Here is an 11,166-nt window from a genome sequence, read left to right as displayed (position 1 = left end):
GAGATTCTGAGGGTGCTACGTTCACCCTAACGTGACGGTGAGTGGCGCTAGGGAGTTTCACGGCCGCCCTTAGCGCCCGCTCCCTCACAGACCCCTACTGAATTTGGGGTGACAGCCCACAGTATATCCCTGTGAAAAGGCAGAGCTCCTAAATACTTACTTCACATCTGTGTTCCTGAAATCAGATGGGAGCTGTTCACCTGTCCAGAGGCCCAGGGAATATGGGGAAGACAACAGTCCACATGAAATCAGTCCCAAACAGGTGAGGGTAGTACATTTGGACATATTCAAGTCTGCTGGCCCAGATGACCTACATCTGAGAGTCCTGAAAGAACTGGCTGAGCTCATAGCAGGGCCTCTGGCAAAGCTGTTCAAAGAGTCGCAGAACTCAGGAGTGGTCCTGAATGACTGGAAGAGGGTTAATGTGGTATCCATTTTTAAGAAAGGTTAGAGGAATGGCCCTGCAAACTACAGTCTAACCTTGGTCCTGGGAAAAATCTTTGAAAAAATTGTCAAGGAGGCCATCAACCACAAGCTCATAACTGGTGGGGTATTAAGAAGCAACCAGCATGGCTTTATCAAGGGTAGGTCATGCCTAACAAACCTGGTGTCCTTTTATGACCAGGTAACTAACCAGCTAGACAAGGGACATGAGGTTGATATCATTTACTTAGGCTTTGATACTGTCTCCCATGAGATCCTTTCAATTAAGGATCAAGACCAGTCTACAGTGAGGTGGGTTGGCAATTGGCTCAGAGGCCAATCCCAGAGAGTTGTAATAGATGAGAGGTTATCCTGGAGGGCCATCTCCAGTGGTGTCCCCCAGGGACCAGTGCTTGGGCCCATGCTCTTTAATATTTTTATCAATTACTTGGATGAGGGGGTGGAAAGTGCAATGATCAAGTATGCAGATGGCAACAAGCTGTGGGGAAATGTGGGCACATCTGGGGGTAGCGTAAGGATCCAGGATGACCTTGACAGACTGGTCCTATGGGATAAATGCAATCAGATGGGGTTCAATAGGGACAACTGCCGGGTCCTTTGCCACAACCATATGATGGGTGGTGGTCCACTGGCTGGCACTGCATCTGAAAGGGATCTGGAGGCAACCATCAACCAGAAGATGATCATGAGCCAACAGTGCAATGAAGTCACCAGCAGGGCAAATAGAACTCTGGAGTGTACCAGCCAATGTGTTGTCAACAGATCCAGAGAGATGCTCTTCTCCCTCTATTTAGTGTTGGTGAGGCCACAGCTGGAGTACTCTGACTGAACTTTGGGCAGGATGTGGATAAGCTAGAAAGGGTACAGAGAAGGGCCACCCATATGATATGGGGCCTGGAGGATAGGCCCTATGAGGGGAGACTATGGGAACTGGGTTTGTTCAGTCTAAGCAAGAGAAGACTGAGAAATGACTTGATAGCCACCTACAAGTCTGTCAAGGGTGAATACTGAGATCTAGGGGAGTAACTCTTCAGAAGGGCATCCCCAGGAAGGACAAGGACCAATTGGCCCAAGCTAATTGAGGAAAAATTTAGGTTGGACACTAGGAAAAACTTATTTTCCATAAGGGTATCTAGATTCTGGAACATGCTCTCAGCAGAGGTGGTGCAGTCACCATCCTTGGACAAGTTCAAGAGGAGGCTGGACAAGCACCTCATTAAGCTCATTTGAGCCCAATAACCTCCTGCCCATGGCAGGGGACCGGATTTGATGATCTTATAGGTCTCTTCCAGTCTTTTGATTCTATGATTCTGCCCCTCACTCCCCACCTTTCCCCCCACAGCCCCTCCAGCTCTGCTGGTGCCCACAGGCCCCCACCCACAGTCCCGACCCCCCAGTCCTGCTGGAGGGGGCCCCCATCTGCCAGGACTATGGGGCCAGGGACCTGGGCCTGCAGCCCCTTTCCCCCAGCAGGAGGCGGCAGCTGCTGCAGCAGAGCAGAGCCTGGCTCCCCACCTGCTGCTGCCTGCTGAACTATATTATTCCCACTGATTTCAAAGAAATGTTCATCTTTTTCTTAAATTTCTCTTGATGAGTCTACATTTCACTAGGAAAGCTGGAAATTTGTTTTTAAAACTAGATCTACTTATAACACACTGGTTACTGTATAGTCTGACAGGAAATACCATCTTCAAAATAACATGAACAGACCATGAATGTAGTTATGATTTTAATGAGAGTATTGTTAAATGACAACTTCAGGATAAGGCTCATTCAAATATGTGCAATTAAAAAAAGAAAACACACATGCATGCACACTCCCCCATACATGCACACACTTTACAAACATGTGGACCTCCTGCACCTTAAAAATAGATCTACCCCAACAGCCAGATTACAAAAAAGTATAAACAATTCAACCTAAATGCCTAATTATTTTTTCATGAGCCAGACCTTGAGAAAAAAGAATGCCATCAAGTGTAAAGACAAACATGTTCCTCCAGCTGTTTGTTGTGCTTATTCAACATAATAAACTTGGCATGCTTGAGGCTACAATTAATCTCTACTAAATCAATACTCCTTCTGTGATGGCTTGTCTGTTGAGCTGTCAAGTGACACTTAAGGCTTTGATGAAAACATAAGTTGGTTTTCTGAAGTCAGACAGCCTTCCTTCTCATTTTCAGTCTGAATTTTCTTTATATGCCTTTTCCTACTCTCACAATCTTTATCATCAGCCATGCTATCCTGAATCCTGAGGCTGACCATCACTACCCCAGAAGGTTCTGCAATAAAATTCTTCCATGATTTTTGAACAATGTAACTTCTTCGTAATCAAATTATTGTTTTATCTTTATTGTTGGTGAGGATGAGGCTTGATAATGGCAATACTACTTAGTTCTTTTGTGAGATCTTACTGAGATTGGTGTGGGTCTGAAAAACAAGCAAATAAGTAAAATTACAGTGCCCTCTTGTGACCACTCTAACCTTATTTTCTGTGAGAACATATTGTAGTTAAATTATTTCTACCATGTATCAGAAAACAAGATAGTTTAAATTTTCCATTTTTGATTGATTAATTAAAACCATTAAAACTATAAAATAAAGAGCCTGAAGAGATACATTTAATGAAGAACTATTAGCAAATTGTTCTTCTTTTTGAATATATAAGCTTTCTATATTGTTGGTAGGTTTTTGGTTGTAGCCGTGTTGGCCTGCTTATATTATTGGAGTTTATTTTCTATTCCTATAATATCTAGGAGCCACAGTTGTGGACAAAGGTTCATTTGTATTAGATGGTGTATAAAAAGCAAACAATATGACACCACACTAAAAGTTCTTATGGACAAATTGTTGGATGGAAGAAAATTGATGGTTATGGACAGAGAGTCGGAATGGTACAGTACATTGGTACTAATCAGCCTGATAAACTGTCATCTCACCATAGCGGCAGCTTAACTATGTTCAAGCGTGTGGGTAGGTGGGGGAGAAGTTTGTTTTAAGAAGAACACAGCAAAGGAGATTAAGGAAGAACTTGCAGAAATTAGTATTAGTTTGCAGGTATTTATGAACTAGTCCCAAGTATGAGGAGCAAGGAAAATTTAACAATGGACAACAGAGCTATGATTGGGAGCCAGAATCAACATTCTGCTAGTAAATGAGGGAGTACTGGTAGGTTAGGGATAGGTTATAAAGGACCTTGACACTTTTGATGAGAAAGGAGTCAGAAGATGGGTGCAGAAAGAAAGGTGGCATAGAAAATGGTTTCTGCAGCATAGCATTCCAAATACATGTGAGCAGGGTATGATTACATTTTGAAGGCTAGAAAGAAAGATGTTACCATAACAGAGGAGCAAGTGAATAGGAACTTGGAAAAGAGGGTAAACTGAAAGAAGCAAGAAATCTTTTAACTTCTTTTGTCAAGAGTAACAGGCAGAAAGGCCTGATTTTTTTTTTTTTGTATTAAAGGAATGCTTCAAATGAAGGGCCTGTTTTGTTGTTTTTGTTTGTTAATCCTGAAAAAGGTGGGTCTGTGATTTGCAGTAAACTGGGTACTAGAACGCATGATCAGTAGGGCTGTGTGAAGCTTCAGTAGCTGATTTGATTTGGAGGAGATTTGGTCTGATTCAGGGATCGAATCTCTGAATCCGAGTCAAATCAGGAGACCAAGTAAAAGCTCCAATCAATTTAAAACATTCAAATTGATTTGGAAAAGCTTTGGAGATTCGGCCACTGACTTAACAGGCACCTGACACAGTTGCCTAAAGCTGGTAAGTCTGTTGGGGTTGGGAGAGGGAAGGGGTGTGGGTAAGGGAGGGATTGGGGCTGGGACAAACTGCCCAGCTGAGGTGAGGGGGACACGTTACTCAGGGAGGTGGGCGGGGAGGTGTGGGATGTGGGTATGGCAATGCTGGGAGCGGGCTCTCTGCCCTGCTGCCACCTGCTCAGCCAGGGCAGGGGTGGGTGGGAAGCGGGTGCGGCTCCTCTGACTGTCCAGGCAGAAGAGGACAAGCAGCAGCAGGGCATAGCCCCTGCTCCCAGGGCTATGGAACCTGCATCCTACACCCTCCATGCCAACTGGCAAACAGCAGCAGGGCATAGCCCCCAAACCCAGCACTGATGCGCATGTGCAGGGGCTATGCCCTGCTGCTGCCCTGAGTGAGCTGAGCCTGCATCACACCCCCACGCCCTGTGTCAGCTTGGCAAGCAGCAGCAGGGCATAGCCTCTGTGGCTCCCCCTACTGGGGCAGAGGCAGGCACAGCCAGAGGAGCTGTGGAAGAAGTCCCCATGGCTGCCTTGCCCAGCTCACCCTCTCAGCACTTAAAAAAGAAAAAAAAGCTCCATACTCACCGGCTCTGCCAGCAGTGACTGGGGCCTCTGAGGGCTCGTGGCAGAGCCCCCTCACACAGCATGGGGCAGTGGGAGGCAGCAGGGATTCCCCCCTGCCTGGCATCTGGGTGGCAGGGTGCTGCACACTGTCTGTCCATGTGTCAGCAGGAGCCAGGAACCGCTCAGTCCCAGTGGCCCCAGCTCCCAGCTAGCACACGGTGCCATGCTGAGCCACGCCGCACCTGTGCCACGGGGCAGCTGCTGCGTGGATGCCAGGCAGGGGGCGATCCCTTCTGCCCTCCACTGCATCAGGGGAACATCTGCCACAAGCGCCCAGAGGCCCCAGTTGCCACAGCTGTAGCCAATGAATGCAGGGCTTTTTTTTAAGTGCCGGGAGTAGGCTGGGGTTGGGCAGGGATGGGCCAGGCAGAGCATCCATGGAGGCTTCTCCCATGGCTTCCCCCACCCGGGGAGAGACAGGCACAGCCAGAGGATCCATGGGAGAACCTGCAGCCACCCAGCTGTGGCTGTCTCTCCCTGGACAATCTGAATCACAGAATCTCTCCAAATTGGTGTCATACCTTCTGAAGCCAATTCAGCCGAATCAATTTGGGACAGTGATCTGAGTCTCCGAATTGAATCACTGCCCTCTGAATCTGCCAAAACTGAATCAAATACATCCCTATTCACACAGGCCTAATGATCAGCTCACAGATGGTTTGAGCTGTGTACATGGATAGGACGCACTCTGTTTTAGAGGGGTTAGATAGATTCCCCACATCTAGATGTAGCCAGGATATGGAGAAAGGTCCAAGTTGAAGCCATCCAGGGTGTAAAGTCAGTGATGGGCAGTGATGTTGTCCACAGTGAAGAAATGGGAGAGGGCTTGGGGTAAACCATGAAACTTAAGACCTTTAGGCTGGGGACAGACATTACACATAAACCGGTTTAAGTGATCAGAAACTGGTTTAAACCTGTAACAGAACAGATGCTCAGTGCACATAAACCAGTTTGAAAATGGCTGAAACCAGTTTGAGATAAACCTGGTTGAACCTGCTTGAACCCCCCTTTGCACCTGATGGACTGAGAGGAAACTTCAACAACGGACCACCCCACTCCACCTGAAGAGGACCCCTGCGATAAGCCTGTATATAGACTGAGGAACTTTCTCCAACCTACTCCCTCCACCATTGTGGACCATTGTACCAGTTTGTGTGCACCTATCTTCTTTCTCTCTCAGTGTCACAACCCCCCTCCCTCCTCTTCCCCCACCTCCCGGGCTTAGTTGGCTAACATTGTATTTTCTGTAAACTAGTTGCGTTCCCCTCACCTCCATCCCTCTTTTGTTAGTCCCTTGCTTGGGCGCTCTGTATTTCCCTACTGGCTTTGTCATCTTTTTGGTTCATGACTCTTAACATCCACTACTAAAATTCAATCAGATTTAACAGATTTGGCTCAAACCAGTTTATGCAATGTCTGTCTTAGACCCTGTAGCAGGGCACTAAGGTGCCTGCTACTGACAAACAGTAATATGGGCTCAGCTGCCAGTCACCAGGGCAGCACAGCTATGGGTTGCCGAGACAACCAGTCTGGTCAGCTGACCGGAAGGGGGCAGGGCCTGGCCTTTATAACCAGCCAGGCTGCGGCAGGAAGGGCAGGTCCCCTCTGGCAGCCAAGGAAGGTGGAGCTCTGCTGGAGCAAGCAGGGCAGGCATAGCAGAGAAGCCTGACGGCCTGAGCAGTGTCTGCATGAGGATACTGGGTGGAGGAAGCCCTAGTAGGGATGTATATGGTTAGCCAGGCAGCTTGGAATTTGTGTTGGAACACAGGAGTGTGAGTTTTCTGTTTTGTCGTTGTATTACACTGGAGGACCGGGTGAGGCTGTAGGGGTGGAGGAGGCCTCATAGGAGCTCCCCAGTAGTGTGGGGGTTCCTGGCACCGGAGAGGGTGCTGCGTTTTGGGATGTCCCAACCCCAGCCCCAGTGTGGGCAGTATCGGGAGGAGCCCAGTGTGAGCGCAGGTGAGAAGCCCCATTGGGGCGCAAGACCCAGAAAGGGGGTCTGGAGGCCAGGCACGGCTGCGGCCACCTGAGCCTTGATTGAGGCAAGGCCCCGGTGCGGGCTACAAGAGCTGCGGGGAGACAGGCCCCGGTGGGGGCAGGAGGGTGAGAGCCGCAGGAGAAGCCAAGAGGCGCCCAGGAGGGCACAGGTGACTGTGGGACTCACGTGCAGCCCCAGAGGTTGGAGTGCACCGGGCAACTAGACAGAGCCAAGATACATCAAGGAGCTGTGCCAAGGAGGGTTAGAAAGGCAGGCTCCTTTTAACATATTACCATCAAAGACGTGGCGGGCGAGATAAAGAGGGTTCATTTGGACCCAATTTGGCATGGTAGGTAGGGGCGCTAGGGGAGTTCACGGCACCCCTACATTGCGTCGTGCCACAGACCCCTTCCTGGTTTAAGTTAAATCAGAGACCCCCAGCATTCAGGCATGCTCTCTGGGCTGGGTGGGACTCTCTGCTCCACTGCAAGGCTGGCCCCTCACCTCTGTTTCCTGGCTGGAGCTTGGCACAGAATTGCAGGCACAGAGCATCTGCCTTGCTTCTCCTTACTAAGCAGGGATTATTCTCCCCTCCCCTCTGCCTTACACAGACACATCAGCATTAGCTAGCAGACCACATGCTGGCTATGGTCCATGCTGTGGGAGATGACAGGCAGACAGGCTTGTCAGAGCTAATCAACAGGTAGCTTAATGCCTTTCCTTGGAAGAGCTGTTTAAGAAGAGCTCCATTAGTTAATGGAGAGAGGCTGTGTTTTCTTAATGGGTTGATAACACTGAGTTAGGGGTGATAAACATTCCCTGGTGGGCAGCTCTGGAGGGGTGGGGAATAATAAGAATGTCTTGTTGTGGCCTGGCCACACCCCCTCAGCTCTGCCCAGTGGAAGCAAAGAGAGGGCTGCTCTAGCACCCCCAGCTTCTAGCTTGAGCCACTGCAGGCACATGCCTGCATTTCTGGGGTGTCTGTCTGGGTTACAAACTGATTTATCTTAGCCATGTTAGACTAACCTGCAAAGACTGAATCAATTCAGGCTCAGGCTTTTTGAATGTCTGTCCCTAGCCTTAGGGTTTTGTTATGTTAAACAGATGGCCAAACATCAACAAGGAAGATCGAGGCTGAGAGAATAGGTAGTTGAAAAATATTCAAGTTTAGAGGTGGGAGTCTACAGGACAATGATGAAGATTCTTAGATTTCTGTGGATCTCCATGTAACCCAACTTCACTGGCATAAATGTTGACAAAAATGCAAGATTAGTCTACATGATAAAACACTGCCCTATTTGATTTCATACACTGAATGTTTGCAAGGTACTGTTTTCAAGAAAAAGAAACCAAGGAGTCATTTATGATTCTAGCAACCACTTTCTACAGCAGAGTGAATTCTATAGCTAGACTATTCTTAGTGTGTTTTGTCATGTCATGCCCCTTTAATATGCAATATTTTTTCCTAAATGTATATGTTATGTTAATGAAGAATTCAAAATATTATATTTTAAGAAGGAAAAAATACAGAATCTAAGACTTTTGATTGTACTTTGGTTGCAATCTGATGTAGGTAAGCAAATCTAGGTCATACATTTTCAACAACTGCAAAGTTGTTAGCTTCTTCAATTTAAGGCTTGACATAGTAATTGCCCCAAATGAAACTATTTCAACTAGAAGTTTCTATCATATTAATCTAGTGACTTCTAAGCAATTACTTGTAAACACATACCAAATATTAGATACTAGCTTAAGGAGTTAAGGTTCAAAAGAGATTTAAATGTATTTAGGACATAACTAATTTGTTTGAGGAAATCGTAATTTTCTATATTACCTTCAACATAATAAAATTAAATGAAACCCTGACCCCAAAGAACTCATTGGTAGTTTTATCACTGACCTTAGCCAGGTCAAGCTCTCACCTTCTAACATTACAGTAGGGCTGTGCGAAGCTTCGGTCCTTGATTTGATTCAGCAGAGATTCAGCCCAATTCCGTGGCCGAATCTGAATCCGAAACGAATCAAGAGACCCTTTAATCTCTCCGAATCAAACTGGAATCAATTCAGAGGGTTCAAATTTGATTTGGAGATTCAAAGAGATTCGGCAATTCGGATATAGACACAGCTTTAAATGTTTTTTCCACATACCTCTGGGTACCAGGCAGCTCATGAATGCTGTGATGGTGGGGAAGATGGAGTGTCACACAGGAGCATGGGGGGTTCACCAGCGCGCTCGGCAGTCAACCCAGAAGTGGACCAGAAGCACTTCCAGTTCACTTCTGGGTCCTCCAGAGAGCACACGAGGCCCCCCCCCTCGCATCTCCCCCAGCTCTGTGACTGGTATTTTCTGTTTGGGGGGCACTCAGAGTCCCTCCATGGACAGTCTCAGAAGTCTTTGACCAAATCCTCACAAACTGGACCATTTGATAGGCAACAAGAAGCCACATGAATAAGCACCAGCTTTTATAAAATTAGTCATACAGCTAGAAAAGTAGGGCCCTTGGTAGTAAAAATTCAGTCACAAAAATATTTAACATAAATTTCATCAGCATTTAATCAGTCCACACTGTTAATTAACTGATATAGAAACTTTCATGAAACAGCAATAACTTTTCTTATTTACTTCAATACCACAAGAGGGCATCAGGAGCTTTTCATACTCAGAATTTTCTGTAACAAAGTTACAGTAATAGGAGCCCTGCATGCTTCACATTGAGGAACCATTCATAATTACTGCTACTCTATGTGACTTGACAGAACAGACCAGCATATAAGTAGTACTCTACTTCACACAGAAACAAGTGTCAAGTCCCAAATACAAACACTTCTAATGACAGGCCTCTTCTGATTTAACACTACAGCTTGTTGTACTAGAATATGATGTTGCACTGAGTGAACAATTTTTGGAAATCTAATTTCATTGTTTAAGTGCTACAGCTTAGAAGGTGACAGAGGAGCATTTTACAACCAATTTAATGTTTTGGGGGTTATAGCCGTGTTAGCCTAAGGACATAGGCAGACAAGGTTCTTTGGGTAAATGCAATATCTTTTATTAGACCAACTAAATAATTGGAAAAAATGTTCTTTACAAGCTTTCAGGCACAAACACCCTTCTTCAGGCAAGAGTACACAAACATCAGCAGACTCTCCCTATGCCTGAGGAAGAGTCTTTGTGATTGAAAGCTTGTAAATAACATTTTTTCCCAACTATTTAGTTGTTCTAATAAAAGATAATTACATTTACCCAAAGAACCTTGTCTGCTTACAACTGATTTAAGGCATGTTTTTAGTAGTATATCTGGACCCAAGGAAAGAAAGTTTTGCTCTGCAAAACTATTTTAACTGATACTGTTGTGCTTGTACTCAAAGTACAAGAGTGTATAAATATGTAAATAAGCAACCAGTAGAACCTGAGAGATGTGTGAAGACTATTAGACTTTGAAGCATGTAGATTGACAATTTTCCTTCCAAAAACTCCCAAGCATTTCACAGGAAAGCAAATATCTGCACATGTGAGTTCTTGATTGCATCACTGCTCTAAAGGAGAATAGAGTTTTTAAACATGTTTCCCCTCCCTAAGAAAATTCTTTGTTCTAATTATATTTTTTTACATTGTAATCAGAGGTAATGTGTTGCAACACCTATAGGCCTACTCATGCTAGCTTTAATTTAGGTAGCTCAGGCAATGTATGACAGAAGACTTCAGTGTAGGCTAGACACTTTTGGTCTCTGGCCTGCTGATACAGCCTATTTTGAAGCCTTTGTTAAGTCTTAACTGCTTTTACTACCTAAACTAGTTAGATTAGTTTATGGGTGCTGCAGTAACACTCCATCACAGTGAAGTCCCACCTTAAAGCAAACAGTACTTACTTAATTTTATGGGAAAGCAAGCAAGCATGCTGGAGAAACTGATAATACTAATTAATATTAAGTAACTTTATTCAGATGATTTGGATCTATAGTCATCTCAACAGGGAACTCCAGTCTTCAGTCTTTCCGTAAATGCAGTAAGCATTTCTATAGGTCACATGATAATTTTTAAGGGCTGTGCGAAGGTTCGGATGCTGATTTGATTCAGAAGAGATTCGGCCCAATTCGGTGGCTGAATCTCCAAATCCAAAGCTCTCCAAAATGATTCAGGAAAGATTAGGAGAGCTTTGGTGATTCAGGCATTCCCTGCCCACTGAACCAGGCACTGAACTAGCTGGACCTGGACTCCGAGCTAGTATGTAGGGGGTGGGGGAGGGGAGGCTGGAGGAGGGGGGAAGGGACCATGGGAGGCCCCATCTCTTTCCTGTTCCCCCAGCCCCCCATAGCACCCTTCGACCCCCACCCATTCCCCCAGCCCCTCCAATGC

General features: G+C 46.0%; 1 long non-coding RNA gene across 1 annotated transcript in view; it reads left to right on the top strand.

Annotated features, from left to right (window-relative positions):
• Positions 1 to 4,400, top strand: part of LOC109310521 — a 12,279-nt gene extending 7,879 nt beyond the window's left edge. The window contains exon 3 of the long non-coding RNA XR_002101234.1: positions 4,390 to 4,400. This is a non-coding gene — a long non-coding RNA (uncharacterized LOC109310521). The remainder of the gene's footprint in view (positions 1 to 4,389) is intronic.
• The last annotated feature ends 6,766 nt before the right edge of the window (positions 4,401 to 11,166 follow it).

This window comes from Crocodylus porosus, unplaced genomic scaffold, assembly GCF_001723895.1.
Source record: "Crocodylus porosus isolate Cpor-Errol unplaced genomic scaffold, CroPor_comp1, whole genome shotgun sequence".
NCBI classification, from domain to species: Eukaryota; Metazoa; Chordata; order Crocodylia; family Crocodylidae; genus Crocodylus; species Crocodylus porosus.
Note: the sequence above shows the minus strand (reverse complement) of the source record. Positions and strands in the feature narration are given on the sequence as shown.